The following is a 15,694-nucleotide window of genomic DNA, read 5'->3' as shown; positions in this document are numbered from 1 at the left end:
CAAAATGGTACAGCCACCATGGAAGCTAGTTTGGCAGGTTTTTCAAAAGTGAACATATTCTTACCATACATTCCAGCCATCACATGCTTTGGTAATTACCCAGTGTAGTTAAAAACTTATGCCCATACAAAAACCTACACACAAAAGTTTAGAGTAGCTTTATTTATAATTGCCAAAACCTAGAAGCAACCAAGACGTCCTTCAGTAGGTGAACGTGTAAATAAACTGTGGTCCATCCAGACAGTGGAATATTATTCCATGCGAAAAAGAAGTGAGTTCTGGAAAGATAAGGAGGGACCTTAAATGCCTGTCACTGAGTGAAAGAAGCCAATCCTGATAGGCTACACTCTATGATTCCAACTACACCATATTCTGGAAAAAGCAAATCTATGGAAATAGTCAAAAATCAGTGGTTGCCCGGTTGGGGTCAGGAGGACGAAATAGTCAGAGCACAAAGGATTTTTAGGACAGTGAAACTGTGATATATGTACCTGCATACATAATATCATGGTGGTGGACACATACCATTACAGATTTGTTCCAACCCATAGAAAGTACAACACCAAGAGTGAACACTCATGTAGACTATGGACTCTGGGCAACAATGATGTGTCAACATAGGCTCGTCAATTGTTGTAAGTGTGCCACTCCGGTGAGGATGTTGATAATGGAGGAGGCTGTATGTGAGGTGGGGTTGGAAGTGCATGGGGTCTGTGTGTACTTGACTCAGTTTTGCTGTGAATGTAAAACTGTTCTAAAAAAAATAAACTCTATTAAAAAAATGGAAGCTATGTGTTATGCTTAATTGCTTTTTTTATTGTTGCTCTAATGCTTATAAACCTATATTTGCTTTATTAATAACCCATGTATTAAAAATAATCCAAATAATCATTTGGTAAATTAATTATAGATGCTTTCTCAGTTGGATAAGAATTAGAAGCTTTAATAGGAATTTGGATAGGTCTATGGTTATTCCCAATTTATGGAATATGATTATTTCAGTGTGGTTATGATCAGGAATCTTATGTTTCTCTATAGCTGATCGAGTGAAGAGTGTAGAATTATTAACCACATTTGTAATATAACCGTTAGGCATTGAATAAATCTGTTTTTTCTAAGAAGTATTGCATAGATTGAAATGGCTATATAAGAACACTGAAGGGGTAAAAATATGGTAATACTATTTTGGGGAAATAAATTAATGTTATAAATTATCAAAATTTTTTTCAAATTTGTTTTTATGATTTGAACACCAGTCAGATCTTTTGCTTTAAATATATTAGTGTGGCTTAACAGCCAATCAATTTAAATTACCAGCTTGTTCTCAATTACATACTGAATTAAATAAGAGATAAGAAGATCCAAGAGCTTAAAATTTATAGTTTCATTACTCTGAAAAATTAAATCTAAAAATGTGTAAAAATTCACATTAATCATTTAGTTTCAGCCCATAAATGTAAATGGTTGGAACTAAAATTCACTTCAGACTATAAGTAATTATTATCCCAAAACACTTCATGAGCTTCATTAGATATTATGTTTAATAAAAGTGAGGAGCACAGGGGACCTGCCCAAATCTGCACAAACAAGAGGATTATAGTATTTAATCAGTATAAGATGGTCACCATAAAGCTTCATTTAGGAGCATTTTCAAAAAACGAAATCAGGGAAGATGATCTTGAAAATGAAATCTGATTTTCAGCTTGACAGTTTCCTTAACATAATGCCACTAATTTTTATGCAGTTGTCTTTTCATGTTCTTTTTCTATGTGTAACAAATTAGTAAAGAAAAAAGAATAAGGAAGTTATTGAAAACACCAACAGCATTCAGATCTTTGTTTAATAAACGAGCATTTGTAAATGCCAGCAACTTTTTTTCAGTTTCTAATTTTATATGACTCATGCTATTAAATAACATCTGTTAAGAAGTCACTTTGCGAAAGCATTTCTAGTTTTTAGGGGGTAAGGTGCGCAAATCTTGTTAGAGGCAGTGGAAGCTATATTTCTGATTCTCTGTGCAGAGTGAAGCAGAGAACATGCTACATTTACAGACACACTGGAGGCTCTGAAAAACTTTTCTGTAAATTATTAGAAAATACAAATTTACCTTTCAGATGTATTTGTTTAATTTAGTGGGTCATTTCAGTGATACAAAGTTTATATTCTTATAATTACTTGAGGAACACACTATTCATACCACACTGCTTTAGAGCTGCCTTATTAATGCAATAACTATGCCAAGATTTAATTTTAGAGTCTCTTTTCATGCTAGAATACCTATTACCTTTTCTAAAAACTATTTATTTGGTTGGTTGCGCCGGGTCTTAGTTGCGGCAGGCAGGCTCCTTAGTTGTGGCTCGTGGGCTCCTTAGTTGTGAAGAATACATATTACCTTTTGATAGGCATTGAATTTAAAAAAATATAAAATCATCAACTGCCTAGTGCATATTTCTGGAAGTGCTTAGACAACAACTATACAATTTCATTAAAAAGTAGTGTGCACTCTGACTGGAGTCGTCACTACCTTGTGGAATCTATGAGCTCTCTGTTAAATATCTAATTACAATTCAATCCCACGTGGCTTTTCAGCAACTTACTCCTGAATGTTAAAATTTAGGTAATTCAACTGGGTGGCACAGAGTCTATGAGCTTCTATAAGAAATAAGAACCTAATACAAAGGTAACATATTGGCAATATGGATAAACTTTCATCATTTAAAAAAATGCACTCAAAATTTGGAATATAAAAAAGATTGCAAAATTACATGAACCCAGTGATTTTTAAAAGTAATTTGAAAACAGAGTAAATGCTTAAACATTCAATTTGGACTATTGGCTTGTTCTATGGTTTATGGAATCTCTTAGGATATTTAAATGAGATTCCGATTATAATACAGATTTGCATTTTTGTAATGTCTTTCACCAAAAGCAAGATTTTAGTAGGATTAACTTCAAGTGGCAAAATGTCAATGTATAATCCTTTAGAAGTTAAACACACACACACATACATATACAGATATATATGTATATATATAAATATATGTGTATATTTATATGTATAGTATATATAAATACATATGTGTGTACGTATCTATATAATGGGCCAGTAAACATTATCCTATATCTTTTTAGCAAATAGAAAAAAATAAAATAATTTATGTCAGAGTAATTATGGAAAAAGTTGGGTACCTGTTTTAATCAAAATATCTTATGCCAATTCCCTTCCCATTTCTTTTTCTGTTAACTTGCTCTAACTCTTACCTTTCCACTTTGAATAACTATACTTCCTCTCTCAATCTCTAAGTATGTATTACAGTTCTCAAGTAAGAAAATATATAAATATATATAATTTATATATAATCTATATAAACATATTTATAATAAGTATTTAAAGTATACATATAGTATGATAGTATTTAAAGTGTGTATATATACTTTATTTATTTCTTTATTTGGAGAGAGAGAGAGAATCTCTATACCTATAACACACACGTGTGTATGTATGTTTGTCTGTGATCTTGGGGAAATATCTGAATATTTATAATTATATTTTCTCGCCACATGGCCGTTCTGAACTCAGAAGCATATAGTGTCTATCCTCCTATCGAATCATTTTGTTTGCAAAAGCAGATGGATACTAGCTCTTACCTGGTTCTGGGGAAGCTAAGTCAGTCTATAGAACGTGTTTCGTAGGCTTCAGCACAACTGAGCTGTGTCTTCAACCTGACAAGGCTCTACGATGTTGGCTCATGGAGAAGGGAGCTCAGTGCAGGAGTTAAGGTTCCCTTTTCACATGCGTACACCCAAAGCCTAAAGTTGTAAGAAAAAATGCGGGCTTACAGACAGAGAAAAGATCATGTCATCCAAACATTTAGGTCTCACTGTTTTCTCTTCAGCTTCACATGTTCACTTATTCACACTTTTTCTCTTTAAATATCTGCACCTGACCAGAGTCTCTTGCTTTAAAAACAAATACGTCTCTTCTCATTATTCACTGTTCAAAACGTCCCACTTTCCACATATCCACTAATATAGAGAACATGAACATAACATTTCCTGATGCAAAAAACAATTATTCAGACATAAAGAAATTTCAATAGATTTTTATTGTAATATTTAGCAGTAATAAGATAAATAAAACTCAGAAAATTGAATAAATGTGATTATCATTATTTTCAATAACATTCTTTTATGTGTTAAAAATTATAGTATATAATTATATAATATATAACTATTATATATATGTGTATATATATTCATCATCATGGAACTACTGAAAAAATGCCAAATATATGTAAATGAAAATTAAACTGACCTAACATTCCAGGAGACAGAGGTAACCACTGTTTTCTATTTATTATGTTAATTATAGACATTTTTCCTATGTTTCCATGCAAATTTCTTAGGTTAAATTAGTACATGTGTGTGTGTGTGTGTGTGTGTGTGTGTATGCAAGTGATAGATCTGTCTACCTCACCAAGCTATGGGTACAAATGCAACATACAAGTGCCAATAACAACAATTTTATTAACTTTTTTCACCTGCTACCCCTGTATCTCCAAGTCTTCTCAATTATTTCTTTTTCCCTTTATCTTAAGACATCTTCAGGACTGTCTCCCACGTGCTCAGTGATACATGTGGAGGAATTATCTTTTTACACACTACAGAGTGTATCCATATACTGTTTTCTTTTCCTGGTCACCTTGTTGTCATTCACTGCTAGAACTTCTCCCAGTACCAATAATCTTTACAGGCTTTGGCCGCATCTACTTGGCAATGCTATTCCATTTTCCATTCAACTTTTTTTATTGGCATGACTTCTCATTTGAGTGGATACTGAGTTTCTCCAACGCTATTCTCTTTGACACAGAAGTAAGATGAGTGTCCTTCTTATATCGCACACTGTGATGGAACCAGAGGAGTGGAATCTCTTCTCCAGTTTCAGAGTCCCTCCCTCAAGGCAGCTCTTTCTTTTTTTATTTAAATTTTTATTTTATATTGGAGCATAGTTGATTAACAATGTTGTATTAGTTTCAGGTGTACAGCGAAGTGATTAAGTTATACATATACATGCATCTATTCTTTTTCAAATTCTTTTCCCATTTAGGTTATTAGAATAAAGAGGTTATTAGGATATTCATATATACACTAGAATATTAGCCATAAAAAAGAATGAAATAATGGCATTTGCAGCAACATGGATGGACCAGGAGATTATCATACTAAGTGAAGTAAGTCAGACAGAGAAAGACAAATATCATATGATATCGCTTATAAGTGGAATCTAAAAAAAGAAATGATACAAATGAACTTATTTACAAAACAGAAACAGACTCACAGATTTAGAGAATGAATTTATGGTTACTGGGGGATAAGGGGGGAGGAGGGATAGATTGGGAGTTTGGGATTGACATGTACACACTGCAATATTTAAAATAGATAACCAACAAGGACCTACTGAAGGCAGCTCTTTCTGGCCCCCCAACAGCCACCATGAGCTGGTTTTGGAGATCTGTGGCTTGCCACCTTCCCCGTTAATTTGGCCTCAGTATCATGGACACACTCTCCTCTGCTTTCACCAAAACCCCCAATGTATTTCCACCACTGAAATGGGTTTGGAGAGTCCAAGTATCTGTCAATCTGTGAGGGTATGCCCAAATCCCATTGGTGGGTCCAGGGGTAGGTCTATCTGGAATATATGCCAGATTATAACATATAAGTCAAACTCTCTTCTCAAGGATCTTTTAGAAAAACTTAACCTTTTGTAATACTTCAACCATTTGTGATTTGGTCTTTAATTTGATTTAGCACTATTTTTGCCTCACTTTAGCATTACTTTAACTTTGTAAGTAGTAAAATGTATTGATATGTGCTTGTAACTTCTTTATTTTATATTAAGACAATGCACTCCTAAGTTGAGATTTATTAGTCACCTTTTCTTTCATCTTTTAGGATTTTGTATTTTACGTTTATCTCTTTTATTCATCTTCCATTAGTTCGATGCCTGCTGAAGTGGAAGTACAGCTTAATATTCTTTCTGCACAATAAAATTGGTAGGGAGAAGCCTTCTAAATGTACTGTGATAGCAATGGGGGAGTCAGACATGGGTATAAAAATTGGAGATTCATACATTCCTCAATGAACTTGAAACCTTTAGGGGAAAACACATGTAAAACACAAATCTACCCAAATATTAAGGGATGCCAAAGGTGACAGTTTTGCTGTTACTATTTTTCATACTTAACATTTACCAAGTGCTTTCTGTGAGCCTCACACTAAGAAGACCTATTATAAATTTTACTAATTAATACAAGGTCTAGAAAAGAGAGGCAAACATGCCATCCAGTTTTTCTGGCTTGGGAAACAGGGTAAATGATGACATAATTAACAAATGCCCTATATGAACTGATTTAGGGAGAAAAATTTAAGTTCGATTTTGGACAGATTGTTTGATATGCTCCTGAGAATTCTAAGAGATGTCTCAGAGAAGTGTCTGAGTGACCTTAGCAAGAACAGCCTCACTGGAATGATGGAATCAGAAGACAAATTAAATTGAGTGGAAGAGTGAGGAGGAAATAAGTGATAGAAATGGAAAGTGCTCACAAAACTCCATAAAAAATAAGTTGTAAAGTAAGTGAGAGATAAGAGTGTGAACTGGAAAAGAACAGAGTCAAGGGAGTGTCTGTGTTTCTAAGAAGAGAGAGAATTTTAATATGTAATAAACATTGAAAGGTAGAGTCCAGTATAAAAATACAAATGGGTATCCAGAGGCTGTCAGAGAAAATCTATGACCAGAGAGCTGAGAGGAAGAAAGGAATGTGATAAAAGACAGAGTCAAAGGAATTGGCTACAGAGAAAACCAGTCATTCATACATTAGAACCGTAGGGAAGGAGGTCCAGGTAAATACACATTGATTAATTTGTTGCCGTCGACTTGAGACCCTTTTGACCAGATCCCTTTAACGTGGATCTGAGGTCATCTGCTAAGGACCTTGAAGGAAAGTCAAGAAGGTTAAAAGTAGTGATTGGGGAGAATGAGGGAGTAGCATGACGAAGGAAATAGAATGCTGCTGGTCGAAACAGAGGAGCTAATTGCGCGTGCTGATGTGACCCGGAGTTCATGGCAGTGCAATTCCTCTGGGGAACGTGCTTGCTTCGGGTGTGATTCAATTAAGCACAAGAAAGACATGGATAAGCGCAAGAAAGACACAGTTTCAACCAAGGTTGAAATTCTACATACAGATGGGATGGAATGGTAGGGAGCTTGAGTGCTTTGTCAGGAGAATCTCAGTAATGGTGTTAAGGGGTGTGAGTGATGGATAGGAGAGTTTAGCCTGGCCCCCGAAATGGCTTTAAACATTCATTTCCTTAAATATACAAATTATAATTTATGCCAAAAATGATTTTTTGAAAAATGACTTGGCAAATTAAAAACCACAGGAGAAGGGCAAAGATAAGCTTGTTAAGGTTATTTATTTATGAATAAATTCAACCAAATGTCTGAAAACCTTCTCTGGAGAAGTTGGGAGACTGTTCCCCTGCTCTTTAAGAAGGCCTAAAGCTAGTTAATATTGGTGTGATGACTGTTCATCTTTTATAGTACGCTCTAACCTTTTCTTTGAGAGACAATTTAAATAGCGAGCTGTGAATATAGTACTTTAATTAAGCCATCTCTTCTTTACAGCTCTGATCTTATGTTCGAATATATTCTGGGGAGAATGAGCTATACTGTAAAAAATGTTTAGAATCTTCTTTTATTCTGCATCTTTTAAATACATTTGTTATATGGAGGAATAATGAATCTCTATACCACAGCAGAAAATTCTGTCTCTAATATTTATCCAATTTGTATCAAACACCTTGAAAACAAGTTGGTGTTGAAAAAGTACCAGTAAAATGATTCAATGAGGTGAAGTCTCTCAGTGTGTGTGTGTGTGTGTGTGTGTGTGTGTGTAGGGATGTGATTATTTATGTGAATTCACACAGATTTTGGACTAGCAATGTGCAAGTCCAGTAGTAAAGTCAGTGTATTTGTTGTGGGTTACATAGCTGGAGACGCCCCAAATTTAAAGTCTGAGAAAGCAATAGGGCATAATGGACATGCGAATAAAGAAATAACTAAGGTGGAAGCTTTAAACTTCCAGCTTTGTAAAAATGTTACACACTGTGATTTTTTTATTAAGGGGGCTCTGTAGAAAGAAATGTTACTCTTGCTTTGTCAAGTGTAGTGGCAATAGTCGTGAGGCAAAGAATCTGTCCTGATTAAGTGCTATCCAATTACTGTCAGTAATTTCCACCACTAGCCAGAAAGTGTTATGTTAATAGTGTTCATTTTAACAATGCTAAAAATACATTTCTTATGCTATGAAAATGTAGCCATTTTTTTCTACCAGTAATTTTGAATAGTAGTGTTTATTGCAAATGATCAAGATAGAAACTTTGCTGAGAAACAGGAAGATTCTACAAAAATTTTTTGACTAGGTAACACTGACCCATATAAATAAACACAGAACAGGTTGCAAAATAATGTTCAAATTAGGTTTTAGTTGAATTGATACATTTTATTTTATAGTGCTTCAAAAGTAAGTAAATTCAGACAGCATGACTATGGAAGGAGGACAGTTTCTTATAAAAATAAAAAACAAAAATGTGTTTGCCTGTTACTTATGGGAAAAAGTCAACTTCCCATATCCTAGTCAACAACAAAATAATTCAAGGTAAAGCAAAAAGCAGTGCCAATAAAAACCAAACAAGGATGTATTGTGAGATGGGAAGTTTGTAGGACTTTATAAGATATAAAACAGGCTGGATCAAACAAATGAAACACTTTACCAGTCTGGTTCACTATCTAAAGAAAAAAAAAAAAAACTGTCAAAGGTAAGGGAAAATGTCACGAAATGTCAGAGCTAGAAGTCCTACAAAATAAACCAGAATATTTTCCTAAAGACTGCTGTTCAAACCTATTGGAACTCTATAAATCAAATTCATGAAAAAGGGACACCTCAATAAGCTAGAATGTCAACATTAATAAACAGAGTCAAATAGAACATTAGAGTAGGAATGAAAAAAGGAAAAGAAGTGGAATTATTTCCAGTTGCTAGGCTTTGCAACAATATGTTCGTGTGGGTTCTAGAAAGTGTGAGTGGGAAAGAAGAAAGACAGTATTAGGGAAATAAGTGGGTGCATAGAATAGGAAAAGAAGCATTGATCTGTAGATATTGGAATTTTTTTTAAGATGAGCAACTGTGAATAATAGCTACCAGATACTGAGCCTGGTTATATGACAGCAACTCTGCTTGCCACTTATAAGGTTATTTCGTGTTATCCTCAAAATAATTTTTTAAACTGTGTTATTATTCCCTTTTAGAGAGGAGGAGACAAGATCAGAAAACATATATCAATTTACCATTGTCACAAAGTGACTGAGGACCTGGATGGAGTATGAGTCCAGCCAGAATACAGTATTTTAAATGGTAATATATTCACTCATTCTTTTGTAGTGTCATTCTTCTGCTCATCTAATTTGTTTAGGCAGCAAAATTGTGATTTTGTACTCAGAGTATTCAAAAAAATCATTGCCAATGGTATCACAAAGTATACAATGAAGAAATAGTGATTTTTTAAATATAGAAAGTATATTTCTATATTAAATACTCAGCAGATAAATCCACCTTGCAGCTGTGAAAATATGAGAGTGATACTGGGATTCTTTTCAGGTAATAAACGATATAAGGTGAAACATTACCGATTGGACACTACGACCTCAGTAGAAACTTATGTTGGTCCCTGTAGAATGACCGATGATTAAGTCACAATAATTTGACCTCTGGGTGAGATTGTGTATTAATCAGTGAAGCCTTAGAAAATAGTTATCAAACATTAGGGTTTTGTTTTAGCTCTGCTACTGCTGAGCTATTATTCTCACAATAATTAATCAAAGGTTTAATTGCTTAAGGCTTCTTCATAATGAAACAATGTCGTCTGCACAGAGAGTGATGATTGCCTCCTAATTTACAGTGTTAGAAAGGGCTGCATCCAAATTATCTAAGTCAGTAGATACGTTACCCAAATTATTTTCTGCCTCACACAGATCATATTTATAACACAGTCTCATGGGTGACATCACTCATTACACAGAATAATTCTAAAATGGTGGAGGGCGTATTACCCTAAGGTAATGCTTCTCGAATCAGGCTGCTCATTTTGGTCATTTGTGGAATCCATAAAAATACAGTTACCAGATGTACATCCCTACAATTCCGGCTCAGCATAGCTGAGAAGAACCTAGGCATAGAACATGTTTGTAGAACTCGATTTGGAAGCATAAATGGTTTTGAAAACTATTATTTAAGGACAATATAGAATCTTTTGTATATCAAATAGAGTAAGCTATTTAATTCAACAAACAAATAAATAACTATGACAATAAAACTCCAGAGATAATTCTGATATGCTACCTGAACATAGATTTCTAGAATGGGTCTGATCAAAATGCTGGAGGGTGAGTGTATTTGCAGACTTTGAATTCCAGATCTGTGCATGAGTATGCACATTTATTTTTCCCTCATGCCCAAATCTATTTGAAATAGCAGAAAAATAAAAAATATAAATAATTCTATGAGAGTCTAGAAAGAAAAACTTTGCAACGCCACTAAAGCAAAAGAGAAGACTTCCGAGTGATTGTTCCCAAAAGAATCCTGGAGTGATTGTTCCCAAAAGAATCCTGGAGGGACAAGAAGGGCAAAAATAACTCAGAAATTGGGAACCAGAGAAGCTGTGATTCAGAAGACAGTTCAGGTGAATGAAAATGGCACACGTGCACCAGGCCATCTCTGAGACAGGCTGACGTTCCGCCTCTGAAGACAAGACCTTTTAATAATGTCAAAGCTTGTAACTATTCTGACAAGGTGGAAAATGTGTAATGGTGGCTCTCCATGGAAGGATTTGGGTCTAGAGAGGCCAAAAATCTAGATATCAGCTTTGATCTATCATTTTCCCTCACACACACCAACATCTGATATATCAGACATTCTCGCTGGTTCTAAATGCAAAACTTCTATCCCATTTATTCCACATGCGTCTCCATTTCCACAGCTGCTGTTCTATTCCATGCCAGCATCCTGTCCACCTGCCTGACTGCAAGCCTTTCTACCTGGCATCTTTGTTTGCACTCTTCTTCCATTGCTAACTAATCTCCAAACAGCTCCCATGATAAGATTTTAAAAACATTACATCAGGTCATGTTCTCCACTTGTTTAGAGCCCTGCCACTGTTCTCATTGAAAGTTGAAATAAAAAGCAAACTCCTTTCTGTGGCCTGAGAGGTGTTGCACATTGAGGTCTTCACATCTTTATAGGTAGCGGTCCTCCCTCACAGGAGGGTACTCTTGATTTTTATGCTATTTTATTGTCCTAGGTATAGGATCCAGGATAGGACGTGTCTTCTTTGATTATACAATAAGTGTGAAATTGTACACAAATCTGTAAGTAAACACAATAATTTATGTAAGCCTGTTGATGTTCCATTGTTTGGAAGAAATGAGCTATCTTTTAAGAAAATATGGATAAAATACTGCAACGTCTTAGACCACAGAGGACCATTACTAAATGCAAAATTTTATTGTTTCTCCTCTTATTTTTTCAGGTTCCATGTTTTACTGAGTATGGTTCACAGCAGAAGAGCAATACTGAAAGGAAAAAGGAAGTTTTCATTCTCAACTTGTTCTAAAATATCCATCACTGAAGTAAAGGTAAGCGAAGAAGAAACAGAAATACTAAGTCCTTAATTATAGACATAAAACTAGTAATTCAAAGATTGTCACATACTTTCCCACTGAGTGATATTTATCTGAGATGATAAATTAGTTTCAGCAACAATATTCTTCTCCTATTGAAATAAACATGTCTGGGGAAATTCATATTTCCTATGAATAATATTTTGAGAAGTCAATACAGTCGTTTGTATTTAAGCCTCCCCCAATTTAAAATTCAGGTGATAAATGCTCAGGAAATATCCATCATGGTTCTGGAGACATCAGAGGGATTGCTACATGCGCCAGTGAGAATGATAAATAAGATCTAATAATGATGTAAGGCATACCGACGTCATCCTAAAATTGTGGTACAGAAATGATTTTAAGTAGATAAGAATATGACCTATTAAAAAAGTTTAAAAATTATATAACTTGATTTACCAAATTTACTATAATTGAAATCTGAATAAAGAAGAGCATAAAACATTAAACAAAGGATTCATTTAAAAATAGTCAAGTAGCTATGAGAAAAGGTAAAAATAGTCAGGTAGCTTGAGAAAAGGCAAATCGTCAATAAGATTTTACTCTTTCACTCAAGCTGCCATATTAAAAGAAGAAATCTCAGATATTTGTAGCAGTACTTGGAAATATCTGTATTGCCAGAAAAGTACCCTTTCATCTGGGGGCTTGGTCATTTATTACTCTATAGAAGCTAAGTGTTAACCCCCATGAAATGTGACAGGTCTAACTAGTTTAACTTAAACTTTGTAGTGGAAAATCACTTTATCTTTGGTGTGGAATTATCGTATACTCAGTTCGGTATATCACTCAAGAAGAAAGGCGTAATAAGAAGTTAGGCACTAACAAATACCTATATTCTGTTGTTTGTTGGATGTAATTAGGTAAGGGGAAAATGGCACTAAAGAACCAAGGTAGATTATATTTTTATCCAAAGAGTTTCTTATCTGTAAAGTTTTCACCAGTGTGGCAAAATGACCAGTTTTCAAGAAATCAGACAGGTTAAGAAGTTTGTTAGGGAAAAAAAAAAAACGTTAGCAAGTAGAGACCACAGGTTCTGATCATGATGGAGTAATCTATAACAGAATCAGCTGCTTACTGAAAAGGACTGTCAAAAATGTGCTAAATATATAAAACCTCTATTTAAAGGCATTGGAGAGATGCCAGTGCAGTCAGGATGGGCAAGGATAAAATTCTGAAGAGAAGTGAGATGAACTCAGAGTAGAGCTACACATTCACTCTATTTTGTTTTTCCCCAAGAACATTTGCAAATTCTCAGGGTGGTGGGGAATAGAATACTGAGAATGAAAACGGAGTAATACTAGGATAAAGACACAGGAGTTGATGTTAAAAGCTTCCAAAGCAGGCGACACTTAAGCAAAATTTCAGAGAAACCCCGTGCAGTTGAGCCATTGTACTAACTTTGAAGTTCTACAGGGAAGATGAGAATTATAAACTGAAGGATCTGTTTCCTTGAGAGTAATTTTGAGATTTTATGTGAAGAAAGAAGGCCAGCACCTGACTAGATATTGACAAGATAATTCTATGAGATGCTTAGTGCATCTAGAGCTGTGCTGAGAAAGAGTCCATGTGACGGTAGTTAGATTAGGGGAGGATCATGCTTACAGATCTGCTTACAAGCTGACAACATTTTGGCATCTCAAGAACTAAGCACCCTTGGCGTGAATGTTGGACTTCTGAAAGCAGACACCTTCTGGGTGATGGAGGTGAAGTTTTCTTAAATGGCTTCGATCAGAGGAGCCATGGAACCAGAGTAGGGGATGAAGAAGAGTGGCAGAGAACTCATGCTGACAGATCTCTAAGGACATGCAGGTATATTATTACTTAGAAAAGGTTCTAAGTGATAATCGAGGAATTTTTTAAGAGGATACTTTGTGTGCTATAGGTTTATGTGTTGTATACAAACAGCGAGGCTAAAATACATCCCAGTTGGATTATCATTAAAATTTAATACGATTTCATGGGACTTCCCTGGCGGTCCAGTGGTTAGGACTCGGGACTTTCACTGCCGTGGGCCCAGGTTCGATCCCTTGTTGGGGAACTAAGATCCCGCAAGCTGTGCGGTGCGGCTAGAAAATAATAATAACGATACGATTTCGGTCCTGATCACAATGCTAACACACAGATGTTGTGTCTACATCACAATCACATAAACTTAAAAACGTCAGACCTCTTCAGAAGTAAGTAAATAGTCAAATCAAGGCAGGTAATTCTTATTGCTATTGTTTCCACATAAATCTCAACTAATCTTACACAAGTACGTGGGTGATAGCAAACCAACCAATAAACCTCCCATCTCCACAAGAGCAGCTTATAGGATAAGAAGACACACTGACCTGGTTTGACATTTCAACACATAATTTAAAAATAAATAAGTCTGCAAATTACAGCAAATCATTTCTAATCGTAGCATTGTAGGGAAAGAGAATTCAGATTCTGAAGTTGTAGAGAGCATTGGGAATGTGAAAACATCCTTCATCTCATCAGCATGTGATCTTTAATTGATCCCCAGCCACCAGAGAGCTAAGAATTATCGGTGAAGGTAAAATAACCCTGAACTGGGATTCAGGAAACAAAAATTCTAGTCTGGGCAAATCAATTAATCTATTGGCCCTTAGTTCCCTCAGATAAAGAATAAGGAAGTTAAACTAAATGATCAGAATGGAATTTTCCATCTGGGTCAGTCTGTGAATTTATTTATTTATTTTTTTAAGGACCATCAATTATTTTTCAATATCTTCATAAGAACAGGAAAATGACAGTCTTTGCTCTATTCAGCAGCATATACTTCTTTGCAGCTGATTCCTGAGCAGAAAGAATAATGGACTAACAGCTAATTTGTGGAGTAAAGGTTTGGCATGTCCTCTAGTTAGTTACATTCTTTATCAATCATCCTTTCATTTTTTGTCCCAAGTCTGTGATCTTCCAGGTAAAATCTTGAGAATTTTGGAAATACATTAGCTCTTTCAAAGCTTTTAGGGACCATCGTACTATGTCAGGAGACTATTAAGTAGAACAACCCCTGATTTAGTAGGCATTGTTGAGAATTAGCTTGATCCATTTAGGTAAAATTAGTTCAGTGCAAAAGTTTTAAGCTTCACATGTGAGCTTATGGCATTCCTTTTGATGGCTTAGAGCTCTCTCTGACGCCCTGGTTTGGGACTGTCTCTGGGACAGTGAAGTTTGTTAGGAAATGCTCCACGCTAACTGATATCTTTGGTTGGGAAGTTTTACTTCCTTGAAAGAGCATAACAGAATTTCAAAAGTGATTTTGACTAGAGAGAATAGATATAATTTTAGTTAATATTAAAAATGAGAAAAAAGAAGAAAAAAAAAGAGCTTCATGCTTGGAAGGAAGATTTTGCCAATCATCAACCTAGCTGTTTATGATTACTACTTCATCAGAAATACTAGCTATAAGAACCTAGCTCTAAGGACTCTTTTTCCTTAAGGAATTCCTTTTTTCCTGTTTTTAAAATTTGTATAAAAAGGAAAGCTTAGTGTAGATCCAGAAATTAATGGGGAAATTACTCTTGGGAAGCTGGTAGTGGATAGCATAACTTTACAATCTGGTAACTCTAAATTTCACAAGTAATTGCAGGCATAAGAGTTGGAGCCCACGTTGAAGTTATAATGAAATTACCACAGAAAGCAGCCATCTAACCAACAGAAATCTAGCAAAAAGTTAAAGCTACTTTGTTGCCACCCAAAAGGCATGTAAATAAAGTCTTTGAAAACCATAGGGAATCCATCAATAAATTTTATACAGATGTAAAGGATGACATAAAATAGAATTTGCAGTATTATCCCCTGATGAGAAAAAAAATTCATTTTTTCTTTAATGAAAAAAATATATCTATCTCAACTTGAACACCTTTTAAAATCTATTAAACTATAATCTAC

This window comes from Leucopleurus acutus, assembly GCF_964270905.1.
Source record: "Leucopleurus acutus genome assembly, chromosome: 4".
Taxonomy (NCBI): Eukaryota; Metazoa; Chordata; class Mammalia; order Artiodactyla; family Delphinidae; genus Leucopleurus; species Leucopleurus acutus.
This window is presented reverse-complemented; position numbering follows the sequence as displayed.